Source organism: Anas platyrhynchos, chromosome 1 (assembly GCF_047663525.1).
Source record: "Anas platyrhynchos isolate ZD024472 breed Pekin duck chromosome 1, IASCAAS_PekinDuck_T2T, whole genome shotgun sequence".
Classification (NCBI taxonomy): Eukaryota; Metazoa; Chordata; class Aves; order Anseriformes; family Anatidae; genus Anas; species Anas platyrhynchos.
This window is the reverse complement of record NC_092587.1, coordinates 66,694,116-66,715,369: the sequence shown is the minus strand read 5'-3', so window position 1 is coordinate 66,715,369 and position 21,254 is coordinate 66,694,116. Positions and strand designations below refer to the sequence as shown.

General features: G+C 39.0%; 1 non-coding gene across 1 annotated transcript; it reads left to right on the top strand.

Annotated features, from left to right (window-relative positions):
• The first annotated feature begins 14,436 nt into the window (after positions 1 to 14,436).
• On the top strand, positions 14,437 to 14,508 carry TRNAH-GUG (transfer RNA histidin (anticodon GUG)). Its single transcript has one exon. It is a non-coding gene; the product is annotated as a tRNA-His (tRNA).
• Positions 14,509 to 21,254: the final 6,746 nt, after the last annotated feature.

Sequence of the window (21,254 nt, the reverse complement as noted above, 5' to 3'; positions counted from 1 at the left end):
TAAGCCCATCTGATTTACCTACTCTTTGTGAGGTGGGGTTTCTGGGTCTGTTATGTGTGCACTTCCTTGCTAAGCTGCCATAAAAGTTAAGAAGCAATTCCTAGGTTCACTCACAACTACTTCTCTCCTACGTGGGCTGCAGCCTTTTATCAGAGCTGTTGCTAGTCTGTGATTTAGCCACAGATGGGAAAGTTTGCTGCTGTTAATGGCAAATCTGTAACAGGGAATCTGTGATGTATCCCATCTCAAAATGCACTTTCACAGACTAGTTAATTACTTCAGCATCACATTGCTGAAATAAAGCTAATGTTGAGGAGAGGGAGGAAGATGTATTAGCGGTTTTGCACTTCTATGACAGACTTTGCAGGTAGAGAAATTGAGAACCCTCTAGCAGCTGAAATTTAAATTACATACAGTATTTTAGATGGGTAGAATGTAATTATTGCCAAGCTGGAACTTTGCTAAGTGCATTTAAGTTCTTCAAATATCAGCTGTGGCTATTAGAGTGCCTGCTACACAGCAGACTGGAAGTTGGAAAATCCAGGTTAGTAGGATGTATTTGGGTAGAATTACATGAATTTTCAAGTGTCTGTGATTAGCACAGCTGCAAGTGTGAAATCCTTTTATCTATTTATAAAGCCAAACTGCACAAGTCTCATTAACTTCATAACAACTACAGTATAGCAATGCTATCTGAGATCTAAACTTTCCTCCTCATTGTCCAGAACACTAATACCAGCTTTCAGAGCATGACACCGTAACTCAGTGCTGCACAGACAAATCATTTAATTGTGCTATTCAGTTCTGATGATCTTAAACTCAGGATGAGTGTCCTGCTGTTCCACTTCTGAAATTCAGAATGATGAGGCTTGAAACCAAAGAACATCAACAGTGCCTGAATGAGAACCAGTCTCATATGTTGCACTTAAAGTTACCTTTGCAATGAGATGGAAACAGAAACTAGTTTCAGCTTCCACCACTTCATTAGCCCTGGGCTGGTTGCTGGTGCAGGAAAAAGGCTCATCAATAACATCTGTTAGGAAAGGGCTTACTGCCCTGTACTTGTCTATAGCCAAATAGGTGAAGTTATAAAGTCAACTTTGAAAGCGCTCCAAAATCATACTGTGATGTTGTTTTTATATATATGTAGATGTAGGTATTTAAGTAAAAGAGTAAAATTGCTAGGCCCTGTTGGCTGAAGCAAGTTCATTTTTCCCTGAGGGTGCTGAACAGCTCCATGGTGATATGAACCTTTGGTCACTGATAATCCTAACTGGATTCGTGTCACAGATGGATGTGAATAGGCTAAAAGGCCCCATTATTGTCTAAAATTGGAGTTGTGTACACAATGTACGCATATCACTGATGTGATGTGAACCATGTGTAGCTAATAGAGCTGCTTCTGTCTGGCAGTTTGGAGATACTTACAAGAGCTGAAGGCCAACAAGTAGAGGTACACTCCTGCACAGATGGTTACTTTTGTGGAGTAACCATTATCAGTAATAATCACCTCTCCTAAGCCTCTGTCCCGAGCTGTGGGTAGCCAGCTCCACACTGGCACAAATCACTTACCTGGTGAGAGGGCTGTGGGGTGGGATTCTATCCAAATGACAGATCAGAAGAGGTGGGATGAGGAAACAAGCACCTCTGCTTTTGGGTCTCTGTTGTCATGCTGCAGAAAAGGAAGACTAGAGATTCCTGCCTTAAGCAATTCATCTCTCCCCAGCTCACAACTTGGAAGAAGTTGTATAGTAAATGTGAAGTTAGTACTTGTTGTTCAGAGAGGACTGGGTGCCCACAAAGTGCTCATCTGGGATTTAAATTTGTGTGCAAGTTGTGCTTATTTAAGGGTTAAGAGGCAAACTGTGTAGTCAGTGTGAGTCAAACATTGTTTTAAAAAATCGATTATCTGCAATTGCAGGGCCTACTGTAGCAGTACCTTTGCAGTATGCAGAGACTTCCCAGGTAGCACAGCTATTTTTATTAGCAATCTCCCTTCCCCCAGCTCTCTGCACTGTGCCAAGTTCAGAGTCAGCAAAATGGCTTGGAACCAGTACATTTTATCCCCAACAGGCCAACCAACCGCAATTAAACTGTATTACCATACATTAGGCTTTAAAGGGGTTCTTCTCCTGCAGTATATAAAACTGTAAGGGGAGAGAGAAAGAAGGAAAGAAAAAAAACCAAACATTTTGCATGTAATGGGTTAATGTCATCCTCGATGTAAGTCCTTTGACTTCAGCTGGCTAAGGATGAATACAGACAATTCAATATTTAACAATCATCAACAACTTTTGCTTAGTTGGCAAGAAAAGCAACAATTTAAGGTCCAAAGGCTTCCCTGTGCTCTTTCTGTCTTCCTGAATCTTTACTTGGTTGCAGTAGTTCTCTGCTAACAGGAATGACACTCTGCAGGGTTGGCTGTTGGGTATTTTCTGCTGTGGTGCAAGATTACTCCTCATGATTTTATGGTGCAGCCGTAGACTTTAATAGTCACCTGGGACAATTATTCAGATACTGTATTGTGCAGTAAGATTGCCTTTGAACAGCTGCAGAAATACTTAGCAGAGACATGCTCCCTAAAGCCCTGTGATGGGAAATAAAAACAAACAAACCACAGCAGCAAGACAAGAGTCTGTGTCTTGCTCCATCTTTTAGCTTGGGAAAAAAAAAATAAAAAAAAATTGCAAATGATTTAAAACTTAATTGGGGTAAAGACCATTTTTCATTTAGTAGCCTATATAATACTATAATGCCCAATAATAGGCTACAAATTCATATTCAGTCACTATACAAACACAAACCCTCTCTGGGCAAAGTTGTGACCCAGCACATGGTGCTTTGCCAGGCAATTCTCATTAAAAAGATGAAGAGGTGATAAGACAGGGATGCAATTATTCTCTCTGGCAGTGATGTTCTTTGGTGCAGTCCCATTTACAAAGAACATCACAAAATCATGTGTTCTTAACTCTGGTAGAAATGGGCGATTTTCTTTTGCATAACTTCAGCCTTGCCATTCTGATGAGTGCTATGCCTTAACAAAGTACCATTTCTCTTTCTTTCCCCCAAGCCATGATAACCAGCATTTCTCTGTTACACTCTGTTGCAACTAATTATTTCTCTGCCATTGCAATTCTAACTAGTCCTTGTGAAAATCTATTGGCCCATATAACCCAGTTGTGGCTTAGCTTGATGCTCCATGTTTTAAGTCTCATTCTACAAAGGGATATTCAACTGCACTGTCTTTTTAGCTTGAAAAAAAGAGTGCTCCTACACACATAAAATTTTATGGAATCTTTTAATAGCTTTCATCATAGCTGTCTGGTCATCAAATCCTGCCTTCAGCTCTGGACTCAGAAGGGATTTGAAAGTACAGCAAAGGGACAGAAGTAGCCTTGCTTAGTTTGGTCTCTGAGAAGTGTCCCTGTTTCTTTTTCCCTGCAGATGGGCAGTTGCTGGGGGCTCAGTAGGCTCTGCTAATCCACTCCTCAACTGTATCATAACCACTTTTTCTTTTAAGACAGAGTTTGAACATTTCCTTAGCATTTTCTTCCAGGATGACCCTGCAGACAAAGTCAAGCTGGGAAAGTGTTTTGTACTAAACACAGTGCGTGATATGTTGGGAATTTAGCGGCTTGGTACTGAAAGACTGCTTGTTCACTATTCACTGATGTATGCTTCAGTGAAGTTGTTCTTGATTTATAGCTGGATAAGCAAAATCAGAATCAGACCCTTGCTGCTCATTTCTGCGGGAGCAGGTCTGGGCCTCACATGCTCTTGCGTTCATTATATACCTCGGTCTCTCAGCTTTGATTCATAGAGTTCTCTTTAATTTGGTACATGCAGGCTTCCAGACTAGATCACATAGCAGCAGGATAACAATCCTCAGGAGAGCATTTCAGTTTGAGAAATTCATGAAGAGGGTGACTTTGCTGCTTACTTTCAATGACACTTGTGGAATAGGAAAGAGAAGTGAATGAAATGGAATTGCCAGCCTGTTTCCAAATGCATGCTCTATTATACAGCAGATGACAAATAGCATCCTCAATAACATAGTTCTAGTAGCTGTGCCAGTTTTTGCTGGGTTGTTGTTTTTTCCCCTCTGTAATCTTTCTTTTCACATTTAGGGCAAGGTTTTCTTATCTATGCACAGTGCACACAGGAGCTTTGTACTACTCTCTTATGCCCTTCTGCAGAAAAAGTATTCCACTGGCCTTGTCTGGGGTGGAGGTTAGCAGGAGAAACAGAGCCTCCTTCTGCCATGCAGCAGGGAAAGGCCTTGAGTTCACCCCTTTCCTCTTCCTTTCCCATCTCCTGCACCCTGACCAAGAGGATTGGATTTGGAACAGGAGAGAAGTCAACACATCATGAGATGGTACAGATCTAGGGCTGGTCACTTCTTCATGGAGCAAACTGGTTTTCTTCCTGCTGGTTTTCTGAGACATGGAATATCATATGTACCTCTCCTTACTCAGGAAGGATCACAAAGCAATAACTTTTTTCTTTTTTTTTTTTTTTTCCAGCACTAATGGGTCAATCTCCTATTGGCTAGGGCATTTTACTATATATTGAGTACATTGAAGTTGAGGGGAACAAAAAAAGGCCTTAACAGTAGCTGTAGTGACTCACCAGTACATATATGTATATGTGACTGTAGGAGCTGTGCAATAATGGAGAACTGGAAAGCATTCTTAAAAAAAATAAAAAAATTTTAAAAAAATAAAATAATAATAATAAAGGAACCAGGTTACCACCCCAAGGACAGGAGGATTTTGCCCTTTCCATGGAAGAATGGCTTCCTACCCTGGTAGCTACAGCAAGAGTATTCAGGACTGAGCTCCTTCTGCTATTTACCCTGCCCTAATTTCCACACACATAAGTATTTTCAGAGGGCAATCTGTGATTATTGCCCTGAAATGGTAGCATGAATGGTCTTCACACTAGAAAATTACTCTTGTGAAGCTGAATAAGGTACATGTATTTTGTTGAAGTACGCATTGAAGAGATAGTAGGAGAAATGTGATTGACTGTATCCTAAGAAAAGAACAAAACAAAGATACCTGACAAATCCTCTTCCTAGTCCATGTCATATTGTCCTGGGAAAAGTATCCCAGATTGTACTGATCGTGACCTAGACTTATAGCTCTGGTGCAGTAAAGAATCTACAAGAAGCTACATACTGAGAATCTCTATATTGTGAGGGAGTGTGGAACACAAAAAGTGAAATGAATTGTAGAGAGCCATGCTGTAGATACTATTAGAGTTGTCCTTTACATGTAATATGCCTTCCCCTTCCAAAATACAGATTAGAATACAATCAGAGAAGGGATTGGATGTGTGTCAAGACAAGGGAAAATTCTGGTAATGTTACTTTAGTATTTCTAGTGAGGTTGCATGACTGCTATCAGATAAACCATGTCTGGGTGGATACATATTTGGGCACTGCAGTCCAATAGAGTCTTGGCTAGTAGCACACCCTGATTTCAGAATTAATTCCTTTGCTTTGTTGAGCTTTCATTCTATCATCACTGCTTCCTTTAAAAGGTTCTTTATTTTGTGATGCATTTAATTTTCTGTTCACTGGCCCCTCAAGATTCTCTTGTGTGTGTGCTCATGCTATTACTGTTTGTAATGTTGTGTGCTTGAAAATGGTGTTTGTGGTTACAAAAAATAAATAGGCATATGTGTGCAAATCCAATCATTTGCTGCCTTGTCAAAAAAACTCATTTGTTTCTGTTTCATGAGATCAGCTTACTGACAACAATTGTCAAAAACTTATTCAATAGCAGTCATATTCATTCCTTTTACAAATTTTCTTCTTGAAATTTTATAGCCCATTTGAGCTCAGAGTAATCATCTACCAAACAGATCTTTTCCAACAGAAGTTTTTCAAAGCCTCCTTTAACCCTTTTTAGGGACTTAAGGTGTCTATATCATTTTATATTTTGTACTCTACTACTCAGACTCAGCAAGACACCATGAAGTATAATTATCTTACTCAGTCATGCGCAGTATGGAGCACTGTACATACAGTCACACTGAGGGCACTTATACCATAGATTATGAGATCCAAACAAATAAAGGATGTTTTCAGAATCGTAATGTGGTCCACATTGGCCAAATTCAATTTCTAGGCCTTTGTACTGAGTGGGGAGTTACCTGATTAATCAGATAGCTGAACCTGAGGTAGGGCAGGTAAATGACAACCTTCCTAAAAGGGCAGATAATATTTAGTCTGTTGTTCCCACCTCCTTATTCTAAGGACGGGAACAGAAAGGCTTGTTATATCCACCTCAACAATGACCTGAATGAACTACAGGAAGAGGTGAAAGAAGAACTAGTCAGTGGTGACAACTCAGTTCTTGATCCCTCCTGTGACACCTGACTAAAATACTGGTGCAACAATCACATACTGTCATTTGCTGGGAAGCGAACTAAGATCCTGAGCTTGTTTCAACAGCCAACTGAACAATTAATTGTCAGACAATGTCTTTTGGTCACTAGTCATTCTGACATGCTGATAGCAGGGATAAGATTTCATGCTCCACTTCTAGCCTGTGGGCTTCATACTCTGTGCAGTAGCTTTCGATCTTTCAGATTGTGATCTGAAGTCTACCAAAGTTAATGAAAAGACCAACTACTTTAGACCTTGTGTTCAGTAAATGTTAAATATCCTTTCCCATTATGCTCCATATCTCAGCTCAATTAAAAGCTCAAGTTCATGAATCATACAGCATCCTTCTAGCTCCATGTCTACCAGATGTTGGTGACCCAGAAACCAACAACTGTCTCACCTCAGTAGCTCCATGGGGCAGTTTTTCACAGAATCACTGAATGGTTGAGGTTGAAAGGGACCTCCAGAGATCATCGAATCCAAGCCCCCTGCTCAAGCAGGGTCACCTAGAGCATGTTACACAGGATTAGATACAGGCAGGTTTTGAATATCTCCAAAGAACCTCTCCACAACCTCTCTGGGCAGCCTGTTCCAGTGCTTTGTCACCCAAACTGTAAAGAAGTTCTTCCTCATATGGCAATGAAACCTCCTGTAGTTCAGTTTATACCCATTACCCCTTTTCCTATCACTGTCCACCACTGAGAAGAGTTTGGCCCCATCCACTTTACATTGTCCCCTCAGGCATTTATAGAGGTTTTTAGCACAAGCATGTCTTAGAACACTTGATCCATCCCTAATGAAGGACAAACTTCTGAAGAGGAAATTTCAGCCATTAAGCTTACTCTAGGGCAAGAGCCAAGTTCTATCCTCCCTTGTGCTGAAACCAGCTACTCTTTGTAGGTAAGGCTGCAGGATTTCCGCTTTAACTTCTTAGACTTGTAATAGAGCTAAATGACTATTCCTTGTTTGGGGGTGTAGTGTTTTCCCATCCTGCTTTCATTTTTCTCAGCTTTTAGCACTACACTGCATGATGCACTCAGTCTATTCATTGCCTTTCTAGTCTACAGCAGTCAAGGCAAACATAATGTCCAGCAGTATAAATGAACCCTTTTATCCCCCTCATAACCAGATAACCCAAGGGCACATTCTAGCACCATATATTTAAATTATGTGTATGTTCATCATTACTCTTGGCCCTTTTTTTTTTTTTTTTTAAATCTTTCATGAAGTTACTTCAGTCATTTAGTTCTGAATTTTCAGGTGCACTGTTTGATTTATAAGCTCTAAAAAGCCTGTCTGAAGTTATACCCACTCTACTTTTGAAGCCAATTCAGGGACTCTTATCACCTCTACTTACCACTCAGTATTCCCTCTACTCTACTCATGACAAGGTAGATAAATTGATATTAATGCTACATAAGGGAGGTCAAGGGCACATTACAGTTGCCTGATTTGCCTGAATGTGATCTTTCTGCTACCAGTCTTCCACAGAAAAGTCTTGTTAAACTCTATGGACGTTCCATTCAACCATTCAATCATGAGTATCAGCACAAGTTTCCTTCCTTTACTAAAATTTATTGAATAAACAAGTCACCTAGAAAGTTTCATGACCTTTTACTGTAAGTTCAGAAACACATAAAATATAATCATTGTTTAATGGGCTGATACTCACTTAAAGTCAAGTCTTTTGACTACCATTCTTGCAGAAATAAGCAGCCTTAACACTTCCACAGAAGTGAGATTGTCTAACTAGTAACTGTAAACTAAATGCCTTATCACTACCAGTGTTTTGTAAGTGGATCACAAAGACTTCAATTATTTGTATGCTTTTGAAGAATAAGCCCAGCCACAAGCAGTGGCACCTTCTTTAAACCTAAATTTTCGTTGTGATGAATAAGATTCATAGAGTGGATATTGAATGAGTAGGGCCTTTCTGGAGGGTACATCTCACAACTGCAGAGACTGATAGCAACGGCATATATTTCATAAGAACTTTGCCCTACAGCAGTTAAAGATAACTTATCAGAATAAACACTAATGGGACAAAGTTTCCATCTAGTAAGTCCATGCCAACCAAGAGCCTCAATGTGTCTTATAAAGTAACAAATTTAATTTTTGCATTTGTTGCATTTTGAAAAAAAAAAAAAAAGAAAAAAATCTACTTTTTTGTGCAATAGTTTTAACAAGGAATACTTGTCAGCTCCCTGTGCAAATTCCTGAGAGAATCAAAATTTTTTATATAACACTGGAAATGAGGAAAATAATATTGTACTGTAGTGTCTTACAGTATCTTACAGCAGAGTGATGGTTAAATTGGTTTGATTTACATATAGACAAGGATGGAGGACTAGGATAGGTTGTAATGAAATATGGTTTAATTTCTGTATTTTTTGCTGCAACATCAGTATAAATGTAGCATGTTTTATTAAAAATAGCATGAGTACTATTAGCTGATATTTTAACTGGAGCAATAGCTGCATGTTCCAGTTAAGCTAGGTGCTTTAAAAACAAAGTCATACCTGTCACAACAACTACATTGGATATATATGTTTAGCTATGCAATTCCATTAATGTCAGTAGTGTGTGTACTGTGCCCAATTTAAGGCATGGCAATAACTCATTGCAAGGATCAGGCTTAAGTTGGAGCAATAGCAAAAAGTCAGTTCAACAAGCAATAGAAGGGGATGGGAAGATTCAAAGTTTATACCCACTGCATACTGAGGATGGATTACATACTGCACCACACAGTGATGATTCCTGTTACATTTGTGGAAAAATCTGAAAGAGATTAAGAGTCATTTGGGTATAAGGAATTCTGGTATTTTTGGAAGCTCTCTGTGGTGGCCTTTATAGGGGTGGTAGGGATGAACTTTTCCCACAGTGCTTAACTTCTTTCTTACAACCTGCAGGTATTGGCATAAGCAATTCAGCATTGTTGACTGTTGTGATCATGTTGCAAGTCCTTTGATTCTCGATGTTTTCCTTGAAATTCAAATCCTTCAGGTAGGTGATTCTGTGAGAATTTCTGTTGGTAGTCCTTTGTGCTATGAGGGAGTCAAAAAATGTGACCAAGAGCATCCCTAAAGCTCAAGCCAACAGAACACATAACACTAACAAACAACTATCTAATTTTAAAAAGGAAAAATCATTAGAAATGTTTTCACTCATAGAGTCTGCTTTTTTAGACCTGTTTTTTGTTTTGTTTTAATTTGGTTTTCTTCTTGAATCAGTTATTTTGGTTTTAGCTTAGGTTTGGCAACTGTTTCCCCTATTTTTAATTTGACTATCCCTGATTTTTACATTCTCTATTAAAAGAATATTAAAAGACGGCAAATTATGCAAGGCCTACTTTTCTGGTCAGTACAGAGTGTCCTCACATTCCATTGCTCTTAATGGAAATTAATTTTATCAAGCCTACAGACCTTAGAGCAATTTTGTAGATATTAGATACTTAGACATCTGTGGTGTTTTATTATTGATTAAAGAATAAGAAGAAATCTCACGGCTTAAGACCTTGTGCTAGGATTTATGAATTACTTTTTCCTGTGTGACCCTTGGCAGGTCATTGAGTCTGTCTTTCTGTTTCCCATCTGAGAAGCAGGGAATAATGATGATTTTCTTCTGCTGCTCTTTGTCCATCGTGCCTACTTAAATAGCTCATTCTTTGGAACAGGCCTTGTTACTTGCTAGTAAAAAGAAATCCCATTCTGAGTTAGGACCTGGAGTTGTAATACAAATAATTAATATCAGCATTAAACAGTCAAAGGTATTACATCCAAGATGCATTTGGCCTGAGGCCCACATAGTTCTTAAAATGATGGATTTTTAATTGATTATTTGGAATGAGACCTTTTCTCAGACTAGCTAAATCACTTAGACCCACGCACACCAGCTATATTTAGAGGCGAGGAGGTGGCAGAGTAATTCTTAAAGTGCTCTGTTTCTAATAACCCAGGTGACTGACAGTCTGTGAGTGCTGCCTCTTTTAAAACAAACATGACTCATAGCCCCCAGGCGGCAAGCATGTGCAGGTTAGAAATTGTATTGAACTGTCCACATTCAAGAAACAATGAAGTCTGGTCATAATAATAAATATTTCATTTATTAATTTTAGGTTATTACAAGTGGGAAGGTATACTAATGGCTTGCAATCTATAACAGAAAAATGCAAAAGGGCTGTGCAAAATGTGTAAGAGTTTTAAGGTAAGTCTGGAGTAAACAAGTCAAAATTTTCATCCCATACCCCGATGCTTTCAAAGTGCTGAGATGTAGCTGGCTTATCAGATGTTGTAACGAATTCTGTGTAAACTAGATCTTTATAAGAATAAGATCATCTCCAGTGTCCAAATCAAACGCAAAATGTAAATGGCCTTCTAGACACAATGATATTTAACTCTCATTGAAACAGACCTCCACACATAAAGCTGTTTCCCTGGCACTGTTTGTCCAAAACTATTATTAACACACTTGAATGATCTTTCTTTCTCTCCGAGAGCATACGTGGTGAAATGAAGCCATGTCCTCAGAAGCTGCCAGGGAAGTGCAAAGGATGAAAAGCATACCAAGAGCATACTACCCCGGCCTTTGTCCAAAGCCAAGGAAAAAATAATAAAAAAAAAATTTCCCGACATGAGAATTCCTCTGTCTTCTTGAAAGATACTTTACATCACTTGTGCTTCTGGGAACAAAGGACCCAAGTGATTATTGTTTTGTGTCCTAAGCTCATCAATGATGCCAGCACCCAGCCACAGTGCATTGTTTTCTGTGACTATACCAGTCACAAGGCAAACTCCTCTCCAGGAGTTTCAGACAGCACTGACAGGAGCTCCTGCTGATGCAACAACTTTCTTTCTTTATGACCTGCATGTTAAAAACACACTTTGGTCTTAACTTCAATAAAAACACTGGCCAAGTTCAGGAATAGCTGCTTGGTTGTTCCACTAGATTCTCATTGTAGAAGTCAGTATTTTTCTGTCTGTGAAGTCCATGAAAAATAAAGCCAGTTGTAACTCCTTACCTTCTTAAGGTAGTTTCTGTAGAAATTAGATATGGTCCTTCATGTCCCAAATCACGGTCTCCTTTTTAATAGCTAACAAGTTTCATTTCCATGAATTTGCATTCAAGGAGCATGAAGTGACCTTTATGTACAGTTTACCAGTTAGTGCAATACATGTTACAACACTGAAAACCGGTTAAGCCCAAGAAAAAAATGCAGCAGCTTTGGTTCAGCTTGCTTCCAGCAGCTTGCTTCCTTGTTTCCTTTAGAGTAAACACAATACTGATTTTGTATTTGCCTCCTAATTCTGTTTCTCAGCATTTCACCCGGTGGCAGGTGAGAGCTAGGAATCAAACCTGCTTAACAGCAAGTCACACAGCTCTGCAACTGGTAGTGAAAACTCCTCGTGTTATTGATAATGAAACAAACAATCAAACAAACAAAATCTGGTTATTCAGTGGTTTGTACCAGACAAGGAATCTGTGTTTTAAAACATCTTCATGCAGACTTAAGGGAGGGAGCGTGACAGCCCTGGAAAATAAGCACCAGTATCGTGTAGCAAGGAGTTGATTGTAGAAGCTGTTTAGGGTCCTCATGCCTATCTGCAAACATGCCTTCAACTATGACCCACTTTACTGGGTGGCGTCTTGTGTAGTCCTTTGTCTTTTAAAGAGCTACATGTGTAAGTAACTCAGTGATAATAGTAATCTCTTCTATCAATGCGAACAGACTGCCAAGCTCTGAAACTACCAGCATGTACTAGATATAAGTTTTATCTGCTTCCTGGGGGTATTGTACTAGCAAAGAGCAACTTAATAAAGTGACGAGAATACTGAAAATTAGTAATATCTGCAAGCAGTATTGCTTTATGCAGTATCTCTTTAATTGGCTGTATTCCATTCAAGTTATTGCATAAGATTCAGATTCTGCTCTACTTTCAGAAGTTCCTTTATTTCTACACCAGTAAAATTAACTATTTATTGGTAGCTAACCAAGTTAAACTACTTGTTGTCTTTATCAGTCTGGGCTGGTGAGTTTACAGTTGTTAAATATCTGAAATATAAGGTTTTATGTCTTTTAAAATGTTTGTTCCATGTAATTAACAACAGCACATAGTTTCATAGTCTGCATAAACGTCCACTCTCTTTTTGTATCTTGTCGAGTTCTTGGCATCCAAAATAAATTAATTTCAAAGTCTAATTATATGCCATGTAAAAAGGTATTGTTTTTATCAGGGTTGGATTTTATTCTTCCCAATGGCATTGAATTGAATTTGTCTTCTGATTCTGTATTACAAGACAGTGAGAAAATAAGCTCTCTATATCTTAGTTACTGATACACATATTCAGGATTATCCATTTTATAAAGCACAGCCTTATTATCCTTATTCAAATAAGACACAACAATTTCAGGGATAGATGCAACGATTAGGAGATGAGCCATGCATACATTTTAAGCAACATCACCAGATTCATTTTCCTCCTTAATATTTGCTACTGTCACTGCCAACTTCCAAGAAAGTCTTACATCTACTGTCAGTGACCCACCACTTTACCCTTGCTATAGTGAGCCCTTCTCCTCTGACAACACTGGCTCCAAAGTCCAATAGAAATGTGGAAAGATTCCTATTGATTTCAAAAGCCTGGAATCAGTTCATGGTGGTGTAGAGCAGTTTTAAAGGGACAGGTTTCTTTTTTTTCTTCTTTCTTTTTTTTTTTTTTTTTCCTTTTTTTTTTTTTTCTTCACTCTCTCTGTCCAGGATTTAGTTTTATTAAGGTGTGTAATGAGCTCTGCACTGGGAGGACAAAGGAAATACAGCTTGATGGCTGATGAATGTTTGAGTCTTCCTTCTTATGAGCAGGACTGTGATTTTTCTGTATTGCAGTAAAATGCTTAAAAGCTAATTTAGTCAGGATGTTGCTGGTGGTTAGATGTGGATGCTTGACCACTAAAAACTGAACTGGCAAGCTACACACTCCTTTCTCCTTAAAGTCACTTAAGAGAAGGGGAAATGATTATCTAGAGTGAGCTGTCAACCTTTATGCCAGCTCTCCTCCTGATATGATTTATAAAACAGCTAAGATAACCTCTTGGGGGGAGCTTTGCAATGGAAATAGCAAGTGATTCTTATTCTAATGAACATAACACTGTCACAAGTTTAAAGTTCAAGTCTGAGGTATGAAGGTTTGGGGAAAAAAAAGAGCCCGTAAAATACGAATGTGACAGCATATGTGTTCATTGCCTGAACAGTGTATGAAACAGGAGAAATAGGCAAACTTTATATTTCTAATGAGGTTTAAAATATTTTTCAGCCTTTATCCAGCAGAAGTTCCTCAATACTGCCTCTTTTTTTTTTTTTCTTCACACTTTCCCTTATGGAGACCAGGCATTTTTCTCAGAGCAAGTTTTGCACCCTTTGGTCCCTCAGCATTGCAAAATGTGCTGTCACGATTGGCACTCATTAAATAAGCCTTTGTTGGTAGCTTCAGCCAGCAGGCAGAGGACTGAATGGACTTTAAACTTGTGGAATTTAAACTCATGTAGAGGGCTTGTCCTCACCAGCATTTAGAAACACCAGATGGGGATTTTTTGGAGAACTTATTTCCTCCCATTCTACTGAAAAACAACAACAAAGGAAGAGAAAGAATCCCATTATTGGGTGTCCATCATTAATATCTAGCTTACTTCAGAACTGCTTTAAAAGATGAAAGCAGACTTTTATAGAAACTGTTTCAGGCAATAAACACATACACACACACACACACATATATATATATATACAAATATATATATATATATATAAAGTTTATGAGTCTATAGCAAGTTAACCTGCCCCCGAACTTACCCAATATATTTCTTATGACAAGAGCTGTATGAATACAATTTAGGTAGCTGATGAACCATAGTATCTGCAGGTTTGAAGAGGCTGATAGCTTTTCACTGTCTGATCGGCATCTTTCCATCTCAAGGCTAGAGTTGCACTAGATCCTTACTGCCAGCTGGAGTAGAAAAGTTTGCGCTCAGTGGTGGTGCCAGGCACAGGGTGGCCGTGATCGTATAGTGGTCAGTACTCTGCGTTGTGGCCGCAGCAACCTCGGTTCAAATCCGAGTCACGGCAGAAATTTTTTGGGTTGTAAGGAACAGGTCATGTTGAATGCAATCACGCAGCCTATGTGGGACAGCTTGGGTATCAGGCCCAGCCAGCATGGGTTCATGAAAGGCACATGTCCTGTCTGACCAACTTCTCCTTCTACAACCAAGTGACCCAACTGGTGGATGAGGGAGAGGCTGTTGACATAGTCTACCTAGGCTTCAGCAAGGCCTTTGACATGGTCTCCCCTAGTATTCTTCTGGAGCATCTGGCAGCCCATGCCTTGGACAGTTACGCTCTCTGCTGGGTTAAAAACTGTCTGGGAGGCTGGGCCCAGAGAATGATGGTGAACGGAGTGAAATCTAGCTGGCGACCACTGACCAGTGGTGTTCCCCAGGGGTCAGTGTTGGGTGCCTATCCTCTTTAATATCTTTACTAATGATTTGGGTGAAGGAATTGAGTCCACCCTCAGTAAGTTTGCAGACAACATCAAGTTGGGGGGAAGTGTCAATCTGCCAGAGAGTAGGAAGGCCCTGCAGAGGGACCTGGACAGGATCGGTTGATGGGCAGAGGCCAATGGGATGAGGTTCAACATGGCTAAGTGCTGGGTCCTGCACATCTCCAGGAAACCCACATGTCCTTTTTGAATTTTTGAGAAAAAGGAACTTGAAGAGATCCTATCATACTCCAAATGACAGACACTGCCTCAGAATTAAGAGGTTGTTATTTACTCGGGGAACCTGGTTGCATTATGGGATCTACCTGACTGACATTCAGGGAAAAATAGCTAGGGGACAAGCATCCTGTCCCTCAGTGGCAAAAAATGCACAGTGAGTAGAAACGATATAGCTTCGTATATCTTTTTACAATGACTCCTGAGATATGGTCAGCACAGCTCTGGATTAGGCAATAAAAAAGCTCAGTATCACAGCTTGTAGAGATTTTGAAAAACATTGGTGAATCATTATTTAGGATTGTAGTTTCTCCTCTGTTCTTGTTTAAGATTCTTCATTTATATATGTGTCCCTGCTGTTGGTTTACAAGGGGACCACAAATTCTCTGGATCATAGTTGACCCATCTATAACATGGGAAATGACATTCCTTGCCTATCTGACAGAAATGTGCCAGACTTAATTAGCATCAATGTTTTGAAAAGTGACTAGTTAGAGATATCCTGTGAAAATGGAGGCTCTTGAAGACTATCAGGTTGAACCTCTGGATATACATACACATTAATAAAATCACAAGTAAATTTTTGAAAAGCAGTTGGTGCTCTGATAAGATGCATTTAAAACACTATTATAAATCATAGCAAATATATTAATGGCTACTTTCATACACGTGTTCCAAAACCTCTTATTCTTCCCCTTATTCAGTGCCAAGGACTTAAAATCCTACCTGGTCTTAGTCATTGTATTCCATTTTCTCCATCTTTTGCAGGGAAGGGTAAACTCTGTCATACCTGCTGAGGCCAACCTCCAAAATCCAGAGGTAAAACGCACTGTGACTATGAGCTGAAAAAAGCTGTAAAACTTAAGATTCAGTCTTAGATCTTCTCAGGACTCTACAACTCCATGAAAGCATGCTTGTGTGACTGCCAAAATCTTTCACTGGGAAAAAAAAATAAAAAAAAAATCATCATGATTTCATTACTAAACTGGAAGCAGTAGCCTCTTGTACAGCACACATATGTGCTATACAGCATTTTTCATTATGGATCTCTTACTTGGTGACCTGATTTCAACTGGTGTCAGCTCAACACAGCACTGTAAACTTCTTTGGATGATTAGAAAACATTCCTCTAAAGTATGTGAACAAACATGAACTGCAAGTGCTGTGTTGGAGATTATCTTACAAATGTAACATCTCTGCATCTCTGCATATAACATTGCTATTTTTTCCTCCATCAGCTGCCTGAATATTAACAGTTAGTTGCAATCACATTAAACATCTCGCCATTTTTTCAGCAAGAAGCATAATTCTTTTCTCTTGGAAGAAGCAAGAAGCATAATTCTTTTCTCTTGGAAGAAGCCAGACCAAGTTATACGTGCTATCAGTGATAAATAGATGTTTAAAAAAATCTGAGTTCAGTGTTTATTTTGCTGTAGTGAGGTATGGTAATTTGGAAGACATAAGTTGCATATATTCCATGGAACCTGAAGCTGAAATTATGGAAAGTTGCTGGCACCAGCAGAGCTTTCCTCATCCCTTGAAACACTTGCCAAATATGCTAAATATGTGGCTGTATTTAGTAATTGTATATTCCTCTGAAATCACAGTTTTATATGCCTAGGAAGGATTTCTGGATCTTCACCTGCATCTTCAGAAGTTTTTATTTTCAAAGAATACACCCCATCCCCTCCCTGATCCTAAACCTGTACCAGACCACATACAGCAGCTGCATGTGTTTTTGCTGGTTTTACTACTTCTGACCATCAGAAGGTGATGGGGCTCTGGGCACTGGAACACCAAGGAGGAAAACTCCATTTCCCAACCGTCCTAGATAGCACCCATGCAGCCTGCAGTGTGTAAAGGATTAAAAAAAAAGTAGAGACAGAGTTAATCGGTATTTTTGAAGTTGTGTTTGTGGCAACTTTGAAAGACGACCCCAAAATTTTAAATTCTCACTGATGGAAGCAACGTTCCCATCCTGGTGTGCTCCAGCTGTTCCAAACTCCAGTGGTTGGCCTGAACCCTGGTAGATGGTTAGAGCGATATAGGCTCTGGAATATCTGTAATTCTTGATGGATAGAAGGCAGTCCAGCACCAGGCTGCCACAGGAGCGGTAGACATGAAAGCAGGCAAGTTTTGCATGGAGTCTTGCCTGACAAGCATAATTCTGTCAGATTTTATACTACATGGACAAATATTGTAATCATTCAACTTTTAAAATATAGTTATATTTAAGAAAATTAAATTCTCAGCAACTTCTCTCTCTCTCTCTCTCTCTCTCTCTCTTTTTTTTTTTTTTTAACCTCTTTCTTTACCTCTCCATCCCCATCAAAGAAAAAGGAGAAATTCTGGATGTAGAATGGGAGAATTAAGTAAAAGGTAGTGAAAGGAGGAAGAAGGAGTCTGGGAATAGACTGAAGAGGAATAATGATGGAAAAAGGTGGAGAGTGGAAGGGAAAGATGGAAGTCAACTGGATCTCCTTAGTCACAGAGTCAGTCCTTAGGGGTAAACCTTCCCACACCCTGCATAAAATAAAGTTGAGTTTTATAGAAACTCTAATTTCATGCCAGTTATCCTCAGAATAAACCCATCTTGTGCTTTGAGATTATTAAGAAATTTTATTCTTTAATTAAAAACTATTCACAATTTACACCAAAAAGAATCTGAACATATTCTGCACAGGTCATCCAAAGTTTAGCACTTGCTGCTTCTAAAGCACTTGACTTAACGTCTCACTGGTTTCTTATGTATGTTTGTAGTGCTTTGTTTGGGCAAAGGGGACTGAAGGGGACTGAAGATAGAGAGATACTGTGGTGATAAAATGAAACATAGTCTTTACTAAAACTCTGTTTGCAAGATGCTATGGTACTGGTTCCTTTTATACATGTACAGACTGATTTCTTGGGTCCCTTCCTGACATATTTTTCTTACAGCCTGAGGTCTTACCTCCAAAATTCATGTGCACTCTTACACATGTAGAAAAGCAATCATTTTGGAGATATGACTATCATTACTGAACACTGTAGCCTATGTGATTCCTTTGTGCATTGCATTGCACCTAAGTTTCTATTTGACTTTTCCAATTTGGCCAGAGGAACTGGATAAGGAAATTAGAGGATCCTTTTGCTCTTCTTTCCTTGTTACATCCTGGTGTAATAACCAAAACCTGGTTTGCATTCCTCCACCTTCATTTGTTCAGCCACAAATATAATTACTTGATGTACGTCTCAGCAAGAGATTTCATATCTAAAATCTTCAAAAAGTCTGTCAAGGAGAAAGCAAGAGGGAGGAAATCTAAGAAAGAGAGATGTGGTTTTAGGTCAATATGTAATATGAACATGACAAAACTTTACTGAGGCACAAACGCTTGTGTATCTAATTGTGAAATGTGAGCACCCAATGCCAAATTTATTTCTCTTTGTCCTTCTTTTTCATTTTTTTCCCCTGTAACAGTATCAATTATTTTTCAATAGTGTCTTGCATCTCACTCTTTCTCATCTCTTTTTCAGTACTACCCTTTTCTCTGCTAAATCATCAAAGGTATTTTTGTTCCTTTACCTATTGTGGCAGAGTCTGTAAACACAATCTTACAAAGAGAATTTCTAAGTGTAAGCATTTGCACTAAAAGCTTTGAATTGCTATCTTTGATAAAGCTATTTGGTCTGATTATACTGTTTTGGAATCACACATTCAAGCACACCTCTCTGGAAAAAAAAAAAAAAGGGGGGGGGGGACGGGGGAGGGGGGGCTCAAAATACTGCGTACCTCAGGGTATTATTTTTAAATATTGTGTAATCCATGTAAACAATTGTATTTCTATCCTGAAACACAGAATCAATTAAGAGTGAAAGTTAAAGTCCAGTGTTTAAAAAACAACAACACTTAATCTTAAGGCTGTATCAAACATAAAAAGGTTAATAATAATTATTCCGTGTTTCATTCTCCCAAATTGCTTCCATGCTTTGAAGACTGAACAGACAGATATTGCAGGCAGTTCTTGTATCAACCATGACAAGCATTCTGCCTGAGCACTCAATAGCAGGTGTAACAGTCATTGATGGTTATAGTTTATATTTAAGCAGGAGATGAAAAAAAAAATCCAAATACAAATTCAGATCTCACAGAGTGGAATTTAAATTGAAGTAATTATACGTTGGAAATGCAGTGATATCTTTCAACTGCTGTAAGTAGTCAGGAAAGCGTGCATTCAAGTCATCAAATAGCAGAGGCCAGAAGTACAGCCTGTTATGAAGTTACACGATGTATTGGTTTCACCATTTTAGGCATGGACAGATGTTCCTTTCATAAACCTTTGCAGCTGAAGACCTCACTACCTGGGACAGACATCCCAGCACCCATCCGTTCCACCAGTGGAAAGGATTATGTCAGCCTTCTTTATTCTGTTTCAGTCAATATCAGCCAGGTTATGCAGTAACTGAAGCTGGAAAAGTTATTCCACTATGTTTAGGTTAAAATTTATTGTCAGGTTATTTTTTTCTACCTGCCGTGTTCAGTGGCAATACATCCAGAGGTATTAAATCTAGATACTGCCCATACTTACAAGTTAACAAAATTTTCTCAGTCTCATGTATCATCAGTGCAAACCACTGAACATACTGTCATAATGTCCACTGATTTTCAAGAGCACATTCCTGCTGGAGTTGAGCACACCTTACTGAGTATGCGAGGGTGCCTTTAAAATCATGCATCTGCAATAAGACTGCTTAGACTTGTACTTATTTATTTTTATTTTTATTATTTATATACTTTTGATAGCGACATACTATTTTCCCTCTCTACTAACTTGCTATCTGGCACCACTCTTCTTTTTCTATGTATTGATGATTTCAAAACAAAGCATATGACCTTATTTTAATGAAAAAGCATGCTTTGGTTGAAATGATAGCCAAATCACTTTTAGCATGTTACAGAAACTATTATGTCAGAGATCAGTAGCACACATGCTGCCTTAAAGACAACTCAGGGTGCTTTTTTATAAGCTTAGTTTTACTCCAGCTAACTAATGAAAGCTAGAGAGCAGAGTGAATCCAAGTTTTTCTTCTCCTTTCATCTAGGTACAGTGTACTCAGCCTCCCCACTGAAATCTTTTTGGAGAATTGGAGGAAGAAAGTGTTAGATGGATTCAGTGACAGCATTTCAATATATCATTTGTGAAATTCATAAACAATCAGCAGATGACTTGGTTTGTGTTGAAATCTGGAGGTTTAGGTGACAAAAGATTGGTGTCTAAGGGCATCCTGTACCTTTCTGTGGGCACCAAGCAACCATTGTTTGGGTTTTATGTGAAAACTAGAAGTGCTTGAGTAACTCTGACAAGGCAAGCCAGTTCCATGTTGAGGGTCATGCTTGGACCAAGGACATTGCCTTTTGCTGAGGTTCTTGTGTACAACTGGACTAATTTTTGAGGCTGTAAAAATTCTAGAGGCCAATATGGAGAGATCTAGGCCTCTGCACAGCCCCTATCTCACTGTGCCATCCGGGGAGAAGATGAGCAGGAAGAAGGCTTCTTGTTAGAATGCATGTATATCTACATCTAACCATACGGGAGTAACATGAAGCAAACCTCCACAGCAAGAGGAGAAACTCCGAACTACCTGTTGCAAATGAGGAATAAGCCTCATTCCCAGTCTCTGAGGAGTTTTAGATATAGAAGTTTTATTTGAGTTTATTTTTCTTCACGAGGGTTTCAGAAACACTGGATTAAAAACAGGAAAAACTCAACCTGAATTGTATTGTCAATAGTATCCTAACAGAGCTTTTCATTTCTTATTTCCATAAGTAAAAGTATAGCTGTAGCTACCTATTTACCCTTCCTTACACTGGATTAGATCCTAGCAGTAGTATTTCGTACTATTTGTAGCTTGCTAATTGGGTATGCTGGGACTTCAGCCAAAGGTCATGACAATAGTTAAATGCAGGTGACATAACCGTGTGCCAGAGAAACTTAAGAAATGTGCCTTCTCACTTGAGAAGCATGTAATTTCTACATTAAATACCAAATATAAGAGAAAGCTTAAAGAAGTGCCTGCACTTGGAAGACTACATCAGGATCCAAACCTGCCCAGACCTGTTCAGACT